The sequence below is a fragment of the Bos mutus genome, chromosome X, assembly GCF_027580195.1.
Source record: "Bos mutus isolate GX-2022 chromosome X, NWIPB_WYAK_1.1, whole genome shotgun sequence".
Classification (NCBI taxonomy): Eukaryota; Metazoa; Chordata; class Mammalia; order Artiodactyla; family Bovidae; genus Bos; species Bos mutus.
In genome coordinates this window covers 130,974,746-130,992,365 of record NC_091646.1, presented here as the reverse complement: position 1 = coordinate 130,992,365, position 17,620 = coordinate 130,974,746, and positions in this window count along the sequence as shown.

The window sequence follows — 17,620 nt, the reverse complement described above, 5'->3', positions numbered from 1 at the left end:
AGTGGAAACAGTGTCAGACTTTATTTTTCTGGGCTCCAAAATCACTGCAGATGGTGACTGCAGCCATGAAATTAAAAGACGCTTACTCCTTGGAAGGAAAGTTATGACCACCCTAGACAGCATATTCAAAAGCAGAGACATTACTTTGCCAACAAAGGTCCGTCTAGTCAAGGCTATGGTTTTTCCTGTGGTCATGTATGGATGTGAGAGTTGGACTGTGAAGAAGGCTGAGCGCCGAAAAATTGATGCTTTTGAACTGTGGTGTTGGAGAAGACTCTCGAGAGTCCCTTGGACTGCAAGGAGATCCAACCAGTCCATTCTGAAGGAGATCAGCCCTGGGATTTCTTTGGAAGGAATGATGCTGAAGCTGAAACTCCAGTACTTTGGCCACCTGATGCGAAGAGTTGACTCATTGGAAAAGACTCTGATGCTGGGAGGGATTGGGGGCAAGAGGAGAAAGGAACGACAGAGGATGAAATGGCTGGATGGCATCACTGACTCGATGGACGTGAGTCTGGGTGAACTCCGGGAGTTGGTGATGGACAGGGAGGCCTGGCGTGCTGCGATTCATGGGGTCGCAAAGAGTCGGACACGACTGAGTGACTGATCTGATCTGATCTGAAGAGACATGTTCATGCATTTCAAAGAATCAGTAGCCTACCGATTCCCTGTTTGATCACAGTGCAATTCAGGGAGACACCGGCAAAAGGATAGTTTTTAAAAAGCAGGTTAAAAATGCATCTCTGGAAAAGTAAACTATGCAGTAATAATTAATTTGTGGTGTGCAGAGAAAAGCAGTCATCCACTTCTGCTCAACACATGACCTCAAAATTAAGTAATGTATACATACGAAAAGAAGGGTGAGGAAGATCCCCTGGAGAAAGAATTGGCAACCCAACCCACTGCAGTATTCTTGCCTGAAAAACCCCATGAAGAGAAGAACTTGATTGGGTATCGTCCATTGGTTGCCAAGAGTCAGACATCACTGAGTGAGCACACACACATACTTACAAAAGAGAAAGAGATTCACAAACTCACAGAAGGAACTTGTGGTTCCCAGTGGGGAGGATGTGGGGAAGGGATAGTCAGGGAATCTGGGATGGACATGGATACACTGGTGTACTTAACATGGACAACCAGCAAGGACCTGCTGGACAGCACAGGGAACTCTGCTCAATACTCTATAATAACCTTATGGTTCCCAGGGGGGAGGGATGGGGGAAGGGATAGTATATATATATATATGGAGCCTATAATACCTTTTTTTAATGCAATTTAAAACTTTACTTACAGAAATTAGTGAAAGAGTAGACGAATCCTCAAATAAGTTTAAAGGAACAAAACATCAGAACACAAATTGGTAAAAGAAGAGTTGGACACGACTGAGAGACTGAACTGAACTGAACTGAATCAGAATTTTATCCTGCCATCTGTGAGCCACAAGGCAATCTGAAAGATTCCTTTAGGGGAGATGAACCAATATTTTTAAGTGACCGTTAAGTCTGAAGCTCATTAAGCAACACTGTTTTCCTTTCATTCTGCGAGTCAGCATTAAACCACCATGTGAAGACCTTCATCATTTCAGCTGCAGTGAACACAGTTTGCAATTCAAAACTAAGCCCAAAGCTAAAAGGAAAAGGGAGGCCTGCTGCTGCTGCTGCTAAGTCGAGTCAGTCGTGTCCGACTCTGTGCGACCCCGTAGACGGCAGCCCACCAGGCTCCCCCGTCCCTGGGATTCTCCAGGCAAGAACACTGGAGTGGGTTGCCATCTCCTTCTCCAATGCATGAAAGTGAAAAGTGAAAGTGAAGTTGCTCAGTCGTGTCCGACTCTTAGCGACCCCATGGACTGCAGCCCACCAGGCTCCTCTGCCCATGGGATTTTCCAGGCAAGAGTACTGGAGTGGGGTGCCATTGCCTTCTCCGAAGGGAGGCCTACCTTACGTAAAAGAATACTGTGTCTGGGGTTAAAAAAAAAAATAGTATTTAACATCCTAGGGGAAAAAAAAAAAAATCAAAATCTTCAAGTGTAACGTTCTCAGAAATAAAACCATTCAAAATCATTTCTGAGATGTCTTTAAATGAACAAGACATCCAGTCACTGTTACTTCCTGTTCGAAAATGTTTCTAAGACAGATACAGGAATACTAGCAATAATTTATTACAGTTTCAAAAATTTCCCTTATTTATTCCTGACATTAAGATGCTTCACACATATATGTATATATTCTTTTTACCTGCTATACTGACAGATGGAGGAGGAATACTGGAGAAGGAAACCCACTCCAGTGTTCTCGCGTGGAGAATCCCATGAACAGGGGAGCCTGGCGGGCTACATACAGTGCCACCCGAGGGGGTCACCAAGAGTCGGACACAACAGAGCATACACACATACTGACAAATTTGAATTCAATGGTTTTTTTATTTTGATTTTTTTTCAGAATTTATTAAAGAAAGATTAAACAACAACACCAAAAATGCAGAATGCAACGGGCCAAAATTTTAAATGTTCCCAGCCGTGTCATAGAGGTGAAATTCCCTTTAGCTGGTATGTATTACCAAGTCTATTGCCGTCGTGATTCAGTCTAAAAAAAGAAACAAGAACCACTTTGCACTTCAATTGCAATGATTACACAGCTTATCTCACTTTCTGATTTTGAATTTTTTTTCAACGGTCCTCTTGAGTATGATAGAGTATTTTCGGCTTTTGTTAAAAAAAAAAAAAAAAAATGAAGGACATCAGAGAAATTATCTTGACAGACAGTGAGAGATAATATGCTTTTGAGTAAATTTTTCAGCATTATTGGATCCTTATAATCTCATATGAATAATAATAAATAGATTCATATACAGAATCTCTTGGGCAATCTTCGTGCTATTATAATTATAATATAAAGTAAAGCTTTATATTAGTTGCTCAGTCGTGTCCGACTCTTTGCAACCCCATGGACTATACAGTCCTTGGAATTCTCCATGCCAGAATACTGGAGTGGGTAGCTTTTCCCTCCTCCAGGGAATCTTCCCAACCCAGGGATCAAACCCAGGTCTCCTGCATTGCGGGCAGATTCTTTACCAGCTGAGCCACCAATGAAGCCCAAGAATACTGGAGTGGGTAGCCTATCCGTTCTCCAGGGAATCTTCCCAACCCAGGGATCAAACCCAGGTCTCCCACATTGCAGGCGGCTTCTTTACCAACTGAGCTATCAGGAAAGCTCTGGGTCAGAGATAAAGGAGCCAAAATAGATTTGCAGTGCTTCAATTGATGCTCCTTCTAACGCTTGAAGATTTTTTTCTGTTGTGTGGTGTTTTTTTTTTTTCTATAACAATATGAAACTTACGGCTTGGCTTCCCTTGTGGCTGAACTGAGAGGGGTGGGAAGGGGGAGGAGGGCTCAAGAGGGAGAGGATATATGGATACATAGTACTGATTCATACTGTTGGAGGGCAGAAAGTAACAGAACATTGTGAAGCAATTCAGTTCAGTCCAGTGGCTCAGTTGTGTCCAACTCTTGGCGACCCCATGGCCTGCAGCACACCAGGCCTCCCTGTCCTTCACCAACTCCCGGAGTTTACTCAAACTCACGTCCATCAGGTCGGTGATGCCATCCAACCATCTCATCCTCTGTCATCCCCTTCTCCTCCCGCCTTCAATCTTTCCCAGTATCAGAGTCTCTTGCAAGGAGTCAGTTACATTTCAATAAAAAACAAAGCAAAAATTTTCTGCAGAGATGGAGCTCATCTCTGGGTTTATCTTGAGTATTACAATAAAAAGAAGCGATCAGAAAAGAAAAAAAAAAAATACTGTTTGAGATACTCCGTCCAGACATGCCTGAACCAAGCCTAGGTCAGAATAGGCCAATTTGCTTCCCGGTTTCTTTTTTTTTTTTTGCTAAAGCTGGTTTCAGTCTGGTTTCTGTCACTTTGGACAGAAAGAGACCTGATGAATACGGAGTGGATTTTTTTTTTTTCTTAAAGAAACTGAGATAATTAATTAGATCAGGCTCTGTAGAATAACATATTCTAGGCATGAAAACCCATTAAGATAATTGTCTCAAAACCACTGCAAGAAAACACTATGACAAGCACTTATATTAGGAATGGGATTCGTCTGAGATGAATTTACACCCTGAATCCTTGCCCTGCGGTCACGACTGGTGTTCGTTGCCAGTGGATGGCGTGAGAAAACTACTCAGTGGAGGTAAAACAGAAAAACCAAAAAAGCAATTTTTTTAAAGGGACCTGAGACATCCCCACTAAGAATTTTACTCTGGAAATGAAAAAAGAACTGATGCTTTTGAGCTGTGGTGTTGGAGAAGACTCTTGAGAATCCCTTGGACTGCAAGGAGATCCAACCTGTCCATCCTAAAGGAGATCGGTCCTGAATATTCATTGGAAGGACTGATGCTGAAGCTGAAACTCCAATCCTTTGGCCACCTGATTCGAAGAGCTAACTCATTGGAGTCTTACTCTTACTTTAATTGAAGGCTAATTACTTTACAATATTATAGCTATTGTTTATAATAGTTTATATAGTTATAGTTTATAATATTATTACAGTATTATATTACTTTACAATATTTTTGCCATACATTAACATGAATCAGCCACGGGTATACACGTGTTCCCTATCTTGAAACCCCTCCCACATCCCTCCCAAAAATATTTTTAATAAAGAACAGTGTTGGTCAGCCAATTTGTTTGTCTTAATTCCATCGTACATCAACATAGCCAGAAAAATGCAGTACACACCACAGACATAGCAAATACAGGCAAAAATGGTACACGGCATACTAAGTTTAAAAAACATATTCTAACTGGAGCTATTATCCGCGGGTTCCTCGACAGTCAAGATTTTTAAATAATGTGCTTTTTTTTTTTTAGTGTTAGGAACGCTGCATACTAAGTTTTCATAGAAAATATAATCTGGCAATCATGACAGTTTTTAGGGCATAAGACTTCAGTAAACAGAGTAGGGAGTTAGATGATTTTGAGCTTACGTTCCTGCTGGGGTACGTAATAGTTGTGGGATGCCCTGTTCTTCACTGTCTTCTGAAGTTTACTTTTCTCATCAGTAAAGTGGGGGAAAAAATGCAATCCTCAACGTGACAGAGATCGACAAAAAACATAGATAATTATATATATATATATGTTTAATATATATACATATATATATGAACCGATTAACACAATGAGCTTACTGATACTAAAATGTTCACAGGCCCATATGCATTTTATTGTTTATTCAGTCAGTCGTGTCAGACTCTTTGCAACCCCATGGACCGTAGCCCTCCAGGCTCCTCTGCCCATGGGATTCTCCAGGCAAGACATACTGGAGTGGGTTGCCATGCCCTCCCCCAGGGGATCTTCCCAACCCAGGAATCGAACCTGCATCTCTTGTGTTTCCGGCATTGGCAGGCAGATTCTTCACCACTAGGGCCACCTTGGAAGATACACGAGCCACATAATTATAAATAAATTCAGCGGAGATAATGACAGCCGTGATGACCATCTGTATCATCATCCCAGTTCATCTTAAATTTTTGAGAACAGGTGGGTTGTCTTGAAGTGGTTAGCCATCCGATCCTGGGGTGAAGCTCCGTGGGGTTCGATTCTGTCTCTGCCATTTACTGTCTGTGTTGCCTCCTGATTTAACCTCCCCACACCTGGTTTTTTCCCAATCTGTAGAATGGGATAGTCATGTCCCTGAGGGACTTGCCTGGTGCTCCGGGGGTGGCAGCTGAAGCCGGTTCAGTCCTTGCTCAGGGAACTAAGATTCCCACACACCGCAGAGCAGCAAAGCCCTTGCAGTGCACGGAAAGATTGCCCAAGACACAATGAACAACCAGCTTCCCACAACTAAGACTCCACACAGTCAAATAACTTTGCTGCTGAGTCACTCAGTCGTGTCCGACTCTTTGTGACCCCGAGGACTGCAGCGCGCCTAAGTAATGATAGTGTCATTGATGGAGAAGCTTCTTTGGGGAACCAATTACAGCTGCCTCTGCAATGCCCAAGACAATGTGGATACAATGTAAACCCTCGATAAGCAAGGAATGGGCCATTGTTTTGTAAAAGCCAAGGAGATGGTTTGGTTCACGTTGACCTTTAAAAGCAACACATGTAACTTATAGTTGGCTCCCTGCATGTGTAATTTCTCCCTACCCAAGAATTTATCGACTCCCCACTATGGGGTAAGCTCAGTTGTGTCCGACTCTTTGTGACCCCATAGACTGTAGCCTGCCAGGCTCCTCTGTCTGTGGAATTCTCCAGGCGAGGATACTGGAGTGGGCTGTCATTTCCTCTTCTGGGGGATCTTCCCAACCTGGGGATCAAACCCACATCTCCTGTGTCTCCTGCATTGTAAGGCAGATTCTTTACCACTGAGCCACCTAGGAAGCCCAAATTACCATACAATTGGTGGCTTAAAAGAACACACATTTATTATGTCACAGTTCTGGGGGGTCTGAAGTCTCAAACGGATTTTACTGGGCTGAATTTTAAGGCTTCAGCAGGATTTTTTCCTTCTGCAGACTCGAGAGGAGCATGTGTTTGCTTCTCAAGGACCCTGGTCATTTCCGTGGGGGCTTCCCTGGTAGCTCAGATGGTAAAGAATCCGCCTGCAATGCAGGAGACAAAGGTTCGATTCCTGGGTTGGGAGGATCCCCTGGAGAAGGAACAAGCTACCGCACTGCAGTATTCTTGGGCTTCCCTGGTGGGTCAGATGGTAAAGAATCTGCCTGTAACACAGGAGACCAGGGTTTGATCCCTGGGTCAGGAAGATCCCCTGGAGGAGGGCATGGAACCCACTCTAATATTCTTGCCTGGAGAATCCCACAGACGGACGAGCCTGGCGAGCTACAGTCCACGGGGTTGCAAAGAGTCTGACGCGACTGAGCGACTAAGTACATCATTGCTTTTATAAATACGTTACAATGGGGGGTCACCCAGACCCTCCACAATCAGCGTCCCACCTCAAGGTCTTTAACAGAATGATACCTGCCAAGTTCCTTTCGTCACAAACGGTAATATATTCACACCTTCTGGGGAGGAGGGTGTGGACATCTTCGGAAGGTCGTTCTTCTGAATCCTGCAGCATGGACCCAGAAGGCAGTCATCAGAGTTGCAACTGCTATTAACTAGATGGTAACTGTATGCCACAGTCGGAGCTAGGATCTTTACATCATCTAATCTGAGAGTAGAAGCGTGCTGATACAACGGAATATTACTCAGCCGTCGAAAAGAATGAAGTAATGCCATTTGCGGCACCATGGACGGGCCCAGAGAGTGTCCTACTGAGTGAAGTAAGTCAGACAGAGAAGCGGAAACATTACATGATGTCAGTGGTATGTGGAATCTCAGAAGAACTGATACACAGGAACTTATTTACAAAGCAGAAAGAGACTCACAGACTTAGAGAATGAAATTCTGGTCCCCAGGTGGGAAAGGATGAGGGGAAGGGATAGTCAGGGAGTCTGGGATGGGCATGGACACACTGCTGTATTTAACATGGAGAACCAGTAAGGACCTGCTGGACAGCACAGGGAACTCTGCTCAACGTCCTGTGGCAGCCTGGCTGGGAGGGGAGTTTGGGGGAGAATGGATACATGTGTATGTATGGCTGAGTCCCTTTGCTGTCCACCTGAAACCATCACAATATTGTTGACCACCTATATCCCAATACAAAATAAAGAGTTTTAATGAAAGAAGGAAGTTGAGTCTGGGAAAGGTTCCCCAAACGTATCACCAAACAACAGATTCTGGTCTCCTCTGCTGCCAAAGCCCTAACTCACAGGAGTAAGGTTTCCACAGACTACCTGAAATCTAGAAGACCTTCTCCAGGACTCCTCATGTGTTGTCTCCTCCCAAAAAGCCGTATGTTGAACGTTCTATCCTGGCTAATCAGTGTACAAGCCTGGATCCTTGTTGGAGCTCAAGAACGGAGTTGGCCACATCAGAAACATCCTTGTGAGACTTTGCTGGTGGCCCAGTGGCTAAGCCTCCGAGTTCTCAGTGCAGCGGGCCTGGGTTCGATCCCTGATCAGGGAAGAGGATCCCACATGCTAAGACAGAACACAGCCAAGTAAACAGATTAATTTTTAAAAACTCCCTTCACTCAAGTCAAGACCTCCTTAAAAAAAAATAATAACACTTTCCACTTTATTTAATTAAGATGCTCCACTTGATGACTGTCTAGTCATTTAATAATTTTGTTTTCACCACCCGATGGATTTTTTTTTTGCTTCCGTTTAATTGCTTTAATTTGTTTTGCAATATGCTCTCAGACACATCAATAATGCCTCAGCCAGAACAAATGCTTGGACTACTAATCAGATCCACTCAGACCCATGGTTACAATGCCTTTCCTTCACTGCTAAGAGATGACAGTAAGTTGGGAGAAATTTGTTAAAACTGTGAAAAAGTCTTCAGATTCAGAAAGGGGAAAAAAAAAACAGGAGTCATAGGCGTGGTTAATTTCCAACCTCCTTTCTTTAATTTTAAGCTACACACTTTCACGTGTACCCTCAGGGAACAAAAAACATGTTGTTGTTCAGTGGCTCAGTCATGTCCAACTCTCTGCGACCCCATGGACTGCAGCACGCCAGGCCTCCCTGTCCATCACCATCTCCCAGAGCTTGCTCAAACTCATGTCCATCGCGTCCGATGATGCCATCCGACCATCTCATCCTCTGTCGCCCTCTTCTCCTCCTGCCCTCAATCTTTCCCAGCATCAGGGTCTTCGTTCCTTGTTTATTGCCTGTGGCAAAACAAAAGACAAATCATCTGAGCACAAATGATATATCTCATCCTGAATTACCGCAATGGCTCAGAGAAAAACTACAGAAAATGAGAGCTTCCATGCCCCGTCTATTATCCGAAAAGACCACTAAGTGACAATGATTTACGGTTGACCTTCCAGAAAAAGACATTGACGATAACGAGTATTTTGAGTCTGAAAAAAAAAAAAGCATTAAAAATCTCAACAAAGAATAAGCATACCCACTCGTGGACTGAAACAGATGCTAGTGATGATTTAGTTTGGACTCTTCTTTGGGGAATAAAACTGGAATGAATCAACCTCACGGTTTCACAGAATTTATTTTGTACGGTGAGGGTCAGTGTCTGTGTGTGTATTAGGGGGAAGGGGGCAGCGATGGTATAAAGAAACAAACAAGAAATACACCACAGAGAGAGACACACGACAAGCCTCCTGTCTGAATCCTGTGGACCAGCCGTCTGAGGTCAAGGGGTCCCAGGGCTGAGGTCCTTCCAGAGTCTCCAGGGGAGGGTCCTTCCTGGCTTTTCCAGCTTCTGGGGACAGGGTTCAAAAATGAGAAAAAAAAAAAAAAGGAAGGGTTGAGACAGAAACCTGTCTGTAAAACAGACGATCCATTGGAAAGTCCTAGATGTAGAAGGGAAAGTCGCAGATGGACACCCGCTTGGTTCATATGTTCCGCTGGGGGCTGGCACCCCAAACTCACCTTGCATGTGCTAAATCTCTTCAGTAATTTCCAACTCTTTGTGACCCCATGAACTGTAGCCTGCTAGGCTCCTCTGTCCGTGGAATTTTCCAGACAAGAATATTGGAGAGCGTTGCCATGCCCTCCTCTAAGAAATCTTCGAGATCCAGGGATCGAACCTACTTCTCTTACATCTCCTGCATTGGCAGGAGGGTTCTTTACCCCTAGGGTCACCTGGGCAGCCCTTATATCTGTAATGTCAGAGTATTCACATATTGTCACATATACTGAGATTCCAAAATATGTTACAATTTCCTCTCCTAATTTAAGCATACAGAATGCTCTGCTTATGTTAATTTTTGGACTTAGCTTTCACAACCTAGATGGGTGGGAGAGAGGGCTGGGAGGGAAGTACAAGAAAGACAGAATACATATATACATATCGCTGACATACAGATGCTATGATTCGTCATCTGCGACTCAGTGGACGTGAGTTTGAGCAAGCTCCGCGAGTTGGTGAAGGAAAAGGAGGCCTGGCATGCTGCAGTCCACGGGGTCGCAAAGAGCCAGACATGACTGAGCGACTGAATGGAACTGATAAGTGATTCACTTTGTTGTACAGCAGAAACAAGGACAACATTGCAAGGCAACTCTACCCCAATTAAAAAAATTGTACAGCTTTTAAATAACCCAGTGTCCTTAAACAAAACACATTTCATCCATCTGAATGCATTGTGTATTATACGCTTGCATTCAATTAGCTATGAACCAATATTCATTTTTAATACTGGAGAAAAGAAGACCTTGACGCATTTATTAACGAACATAAGTTCATTAAAGTAATCCTGTGGCTACATAATTTATGAAGTCATTAATTCTGACTTATTTACTTGAGGCTCAAATTTGCAGTGAAATTCAAAAGTAGCGTTTCCTTGGCATGACATCATAAACTTCTCATGTATTTGCTAATTAGTCTCAAACATGACAAATGTTTTCATTAAAGTCACTGAGACAACTCAGCGTTTATGGCTCTTTTTTTTTTTTCATCTTTTCACTTCACTCACTTTAGATGAACGGTTTAACGGTCTCCAACAGCCAATCTGTAACACAAAGACCCATTTACTCACTGCAGCGTTTTCCTGGTTGCTGTGAAGCGAGAAACAAAAGCCTTGTGATTTCAAATATTTTACAGAATATTCCTGGAGCCCCTGAGGAAGCTGGGGTGCTTCCTCCGTTTCAGGAAGTCACACCACTCGTACACCTCAGGAGTCGGGTTGTGCCTGGCAGACGATGCCACATATGGGGAGACACCGAAGAGCACTGAGAAAGTGTCTTGCAAGATCTGTGATTCTTGCACTCGAGACCTGTTTCTAGAGGGAGCCCTCCTGCACTGTTGGTGGGAATGTAAACTGGTGTTGCTATGGAGAATGGTACAGAGGGTCCCCGAAAAAAAAAAACAAAAAAATTAGAGTAACCATATTATAATCCAGCAATCCCACTCCTGGGCATATAGCAGGAGAAAACTCTAAATTGAAATGATTCAAGTGCCCCAGAGTTCACTGCAACGCTATTTACAATAGCCGGGACATGGAAGAAACCTGCGGTGCATACATACGCGATGAAATACCATGCGAGCATGAAAAAAGCATACGATCTGCAGGAACATGGATGGACCCAGAGGTGATGAAGCTAGAGAAAGACACATATAGTGAGATTTCACTTGTGTGTGGAATCTAGACACAAAAGAGCGTGCCTACAAAACAGAAACAGCTCCCAGACGTAGAGAACAGAGTCGTGGTTCCCAAAGGCGGGTTGAGGGAGGGAGGGATGGATTGGGAATTTGGGGTTAGCCAATGTAAGCTATTCCATGTAGGGTGGATAAACGACAAGATCTTACTGTGCAGTATAAGGAACCACGTGCAACATTCTGTGATAAACCACTGCAGAAAAGAATATGAAGAAGAATCTATCTTGCTATAATCATCTATCCACATATATGTAGACAGTGCTAGTCGTGGTTTAGTCGCTCAGTCGTGTCTGACTCTTTGCAACCCCGTGGACTGCAGCCCACCAGGCTCCTCTGTCCATGGGATTCTCCAGGCAAGCATACTGGAGTGGATAGCCTTACCTCTCTCCAGGGGATCTTCCCAACCCAGAGACTGAACCCAGGTCTCCCGTACTGCAGGCGGATTCTTTACCAGCTGAGCCACCAGGGAAGCCCAACAATGCTTCAATAAAAAATAATTTTTTTTCTAAAAATGACCTCCTATACCATCAAGAGCCTGGGTGCTCCACCCCAATCTTGCATGGTATAAAATCGCTGTAGCCCAGCACCTCTTCCCTTATCTAGGAAATGCATAGATCACGCAAGGTCCTTAGCTGTTGGACAGTATTTATGCCCACACATGCCCACCCAGTCACTTCAGTCATGCCCAACTCTTTGCAACCCCATGGACTGTAGCCCACCGGGCTCCTCTGTCCGTGGGATTCTCCAGGCAGGAACGCTGGAGTTGGGTTCTTACTTCCTCCTCCAGGGGATCTTCCCGACCCAGGGATCAAACCCAGGTCTCCCGCATTGCAGGCAGATTCTTTACCGTCTCACCTCCCAATGAAAGGTAGAGGAGATGTGTATTTTTCTTTTGTTTTTCCTTAATTTTTGATTTTTTTTCATCCTCAACTTGAAAATGGATTCCAGAAAGCCCTAGTTATTCTGGTCTGTCTGATTTCACTATGTTTTGTCAAGACACCTGTCTAGACACAAAACACATGAAAAAAAAAAAAAAGATGGTAAGCATTTATTTGAATTGCAGAATTCACAGGATAGAAAAGTAACATTTGCCTTAGGTTATTTGGGGTTTTTTTTTACTCTCTTCTGGGTTTCTTAACTCACTGACAGAAATGTTGTTTTCAGATCATTATCTAAACATCTAGTTTTTACATTTGGGGCAATTTGCTATACTCAGCAAAACTGCTTCACTTGACTTTTTTTTTCCCTCTATGTTTTTCCTGAATATCTTCTGTGATTGCATATATGATTTCCTTGAAAAAGTGAAGCCTCTTAGAACATGTGATGGTGCTTTTTTCTCCTCCATGGATGCTTACAGAGTAACAGCATGCGGAAACTCTGTTTTTCCCCCTTGCTCTTAGACGCAGTGATGACTCTTGGTCAAACTCTCCAAACTAAGCTCATCTGGTTATGTCAGCTACACCTCGGCATTGCCGTGGACACTTGCCCACCACCTCTCCAAGAGTTCAATGGGGTGTTGCTGCAGCTGCTGAGTTTCAACACCCCCTGGAAGGAGCTCAGGGTGGAGAGCAGACAGGAGGCATCTGTGCTCTGGGAAAGACTGGCAGCACAGGTCTTCAGATGGTTAGGTATCTGTAGGAGCTGATTTTCCGAGCCAAAATCTTGCATCTCCTCTTATCAAGAAAAGCCCTAAAAACCTTCACAGTGATATCTGTTCCTCGTCACTAGCAGAAACCTTCTGCAAAAAAAAAAAAAATGTGTGTGTGTGTGTGTGTGTGTGTTTGATGCATAAAGCCCCCTTCACCAAAAGCAAGTATATACTGACTTTCTCCCTGCCTCTTTGGAGCAACTTCTCAGAGCTATCCGAGATGCTGTCTCCCAGGCTGAAGTCCTCATTTTGCCCCCAAATAAAACTTGACTTGCAGGTACCTCAGGGGCTAAAAAAAAAAAAATCTGTCTGCCAATGCAGAAGAAGCAACAGACTTGGTTTCAATCTCTGGGCCGAGAAGATCCCCTGGAGGTGGAAATGGCAACCCACTCCAGTGTTCTTGCCTGGAGCATCCCATGGACGGAGGAGCCTGGTGGGGTACAGTCCACGGGGTCGCAAAGAGTCGGACATGAATGAGCACACACTCACGCAACTCTCGTGGTGCGTGTTTTTTTTTAAAGTCAACAGGTAGTAGGTAAGATGCGATTCTCTGTGGGTGAGGCAAGGGATAAGATAAACCAAGCTATCAGCATCATGAAACCAACCATGAAAATGCATTCTGTGGGCTTCCATGCCTGGAGGAGAATGATGGATCATCACGGGGTACATATGTGTCTGTGTGACCAACTCCGTGGTTCAAGGGACCTTTGCTTGGCAGGGACTCTGGAATATAACCCTGGAGTTTGCAGCTGGTGATAAACAGAAAACCCATGTCTGTTATCAGAGAGCAAAGACAAGAAAAGTCTGCATTGGATCTCTGTAGTCTTTACCAATGTAGCTCTTTCCCTTGCTCTCCTTCTTACATGTCGCACTGACTTTAACAAGTCTTAGCTGCTCCAATACTTTGGCCACCTGATGCAAACTGTTGACTCACTGGAAAAGACCCTGATGTTGGGAAAGCTTGAAGGCGGGAGGAGAAGGGGACGACAGAGGATGAGATGGTTGGATGGCATCACCGACTCAAAGGATATGAGTTTGAGCAAGCTCCGGGAGTTGGTGATGGACAGGGAGGCCTGGCGTGCTGCAGTCCATGGGGTCGCAAAGAGTCAGACAAGACTGAGCAACTCAACCACAAGAAAGCTGTTCTTGTAACATTATGGGGATACATAACAGTAATGCTACGTATTATTTTTCCAGCCAGTTACCAAGCTTGTGTGCATTTGGGAGACTCTAGAGACAACACGTGATACATTTTTACTGTGTGTGTGTGTATTTCTTTGCTTCCTGTTGGGCCGCTTTTTTGGTTTAAGGAAGAGAATGTTACTGCTGTTTGTGGGTTTCTAATGGCCATCCTCCTGAAAATGTCCTGGAAATTTTGTTAGGATTTGCATATCTATACCCATATTTTCATGGTTAATGCTTCTTCCATGGTCAGAAAAAAAAAAAAAAGGAGAGAGCGAGAAAGGAGGGGGACGTCCCTGGTGGGCCAGGGGTGAAGAAGCTGCCTCGCAATGCAGGGGACCCGGGTTCGATCCGTGGCCCAGGAAGATCCCACATGCCACAGAGTCATTCAGGCTGTGCAGTACTGAGTACTGAGCCGTCGTGCTGCAGAAATGGCGCTTCACAGCAAGAGAAGCCATCCGTCATAACGAGAAGCCCGCTCACCACAACTCAGAACAGCCCCTGCCCACCGTAACTAGAGAGAAAGCCCGCACTCGGCAGTGAAGACCTAACACAGCCGTAAATAAATACTTTTTAAAAAAAAGAGACAAAGAAGGAGCAGGAGCCCAAATAATAGAACAGAGAGGAAGAGATGGAATTAAATGGATATTATGACGGTACCAAATTGAGCTCATAGAGCTAGTAAAAGTGCAATTTAAGGTCTCTCCAAATTTTAAGGTCTCTCCAAATTTTGTAGCAAGACATATTCTTTTCTTCTTTTTATTGAGTACATTTCTTTTTCTTATTTAGTTCTATCAGTTTATTGCTACCAACCCGTCTCCCTCCGACCTCATGCACCTGTGCTCAGTCTTGAAACCCCATGGACTGCAGCCCGCCAGGCTCCTCTGTCCATGGACTTTTCCAGGCAAGGATACTGGGGTGGGTTGCCATTGCCCTCCTACAGGGTACCTTTCTTTGCAATTCGGATTCCCATAACTCCGCAAAGAGTCTCTCGTCTTTCCTTTTCACCTATTTACTTTCTCCAAACTCGTCCGCTGGAGATTTTTTAGTCCTTGCCTAACAAGTTCATCTACATGTCCCAGAGGAAATCAGAGCTTTAATTAAGCTGACAAGAGCTTGCGGTCCTATAAAAACTAAATAATTAAATGATCCGCAGCTCCAGGAGCAGCCAGGATGCAGTTTTACGAAGACGCACCTGTCCCTTTTACAGGGCGGACATAAGGTGCATGGGTCCTGCAGGGAATAGATTTAACTGGGAGAGGAAGGAAGAGATCTGAAACTGCAGGATAATGGCCCTCACTAATTGCCAAGACCTTTTAAAGTAAGTGTCTTTTATCCGATAATCACGTTCGTCAACTGTTGATGTCGTCTGAGGCTGACCCAACACATCCCAGGCTCAGCGTCCCCAGCTCTCCTTGCTTTGACCTGCAGTGACCTCTGCCCTGCCTACCCCTGCGTTTCTGAGGAGAGGTACATAGTTTTCTCCCCCTCCAGCTGACTCTGAACACGTGACTTGTGTCCTTCTCTTTCTGCGATTTCGGTCTCCGTCTGCTGATTTCAGCGTGATACAATCCCTCAGTTTGACCTCTTCGGGTGTCAATTCGTGGTAACTTGTTCCCACCAACTATTCATCAATACAGTTCTTTTTTAAAGTTAAAAAGCAAAAGAACTATCAATGACAACTTAAAGTACTATATTGTCTGTAGCGTAAGTAGTTAATAAATAATTGCTATTACTATTCCCCCCTAAAATGGAACTCTCCAGCAGCAATAGTCAGTCATTCAGCCTTGTCCGACTCTTTGTGACCCTGTGGACTACAGCCCGTCAGGCTCCTCTGTCCACGGGATTCTCCAGGCAAGAACACTGGAGGGGGTTGCCATGCCCTCCTCCAGGGGATCTTCCCGATCCAGGGATTAAACCCGGGGTCTCCTGCACTGCAGGCAGATTCTTTACCATCTGAACCACCAACGAAGCCCAATATGGACATTTATAAACTTGGGCTCCAAAATCATTGTGGATGGTGACTGCAGCCATGAAATTAAAAGACGCTTGCTCCTTGGAAGGAAAACTATGACAAACTTAGACAGCATCTTGAAAAGCAGAGACATCACTCTGCCGACAAAAGTCCATACAGCCAAGTTATGGTTTTCCCAGTAATCATGTACCCATATGAGAGTTGGAACATAGGCAAGGGATCCAACCAGTCCATCCTAAAGGAGATCAGCCCTGAATATTCACTGCAAGGACTGATGCTGAAGCTGAAGCTGCAATCCTTTGGCCATTTGGTGTAAAGAACTGACTCACTGGAAAAGACCCTGATGCTGGGAAAGATTGAAGGCAGGAGGAGAAGGGGACGACAGAGGATGAGATGGGTGGATGGCATCACCGACTCGATGGACATGAGATTGAGCAAGCTCCAGCAGTTGGTGAAGGACAGGGAGGCCTGGTGTGCTGCAGTCCATGGGATCACAAAGAGTCAGACACGACTTAGGGACTGAACGAAAATATTTCATTGTATGCATACAGCACAGTTTATTTGTCCATTATTCCATGGTAAACACCTATAATGTTTCCACCATTTTTTCCTTTTTTTTTTTTATTCAACCTGGAATATGTCTTTTTAAAAAAAGCTTTATCACAGTATAGCTGATTTACAATATTCTGCTGGTTTCAGGTGTGTAGCAAAGGGACTCAGTTATACATATACATATATCCACTATTTTGGGGATTTTCTTCCCATTTAGGTCATTACATTCCCTGTGTTATATAGTAGGTCCTTATAGGTAATCTATTTTATATATAGGAGTGTGTGCAGGTCAATCCCAATGTCCTAATTTATCTCTCCCCCACCTTTTCTCTGTTGTGAATAGCACTTCTACGAGCATTTCTACACGTGACTTTGGCTGTGTGCTCCTCCTATACGGGTAGATAAATCACATCAACTCATTCGAATGTCATTTCCAAGAGGATGTTCATCAGAACATTATAGCAGGAGGCTTCCCCTCCCTGTCAAACACTCCTTTTCTTCAGTTTAACTTGAAACCTGTTCACAGCAGTTCCTCTCCTTGAGCATTTCTGAGATAGTCTCACTCGTCACACGTTTGGAAGGAGGAGCATTTTTGAGACAGTTCAGCAAGGAACTCCCTGCAGTCAGGTGACTTCGTCAGACCATTATTGGGTCCCAAACTCATTTGTTCAAAGACTCTGTCCCTTTTTTTTTTTTTTTCTTCTCAGTACAGTTCCTATTAACAATCTGTTGAACCCAATTTATGGGACTTGCCACCCAATACATGGGTCTGAGAAAGCCCATGTCTGTTTGTCCTTCTTAATTACGCACCCTGTCCAGTAACTCTTCCAGACGGGTATGAGACTTCTCTTCCTTAATAGGGAACTTGTCTCCTAATTGTCTGAAAGAGAAAATTATGTGAAAAGCTCTGTCCAGGTTATATGCCATGAACTGGAGAGTAAACGGTCTCTTCGGACTACAGGAAATTCAAGAGTATGAATTTGGAAAAATGAATTATAAGTGAAGATCAGGCTTCAGTAACTTTTGTTGGAAATTCTGGTGACTTCAAGTGTTGGAATTAAT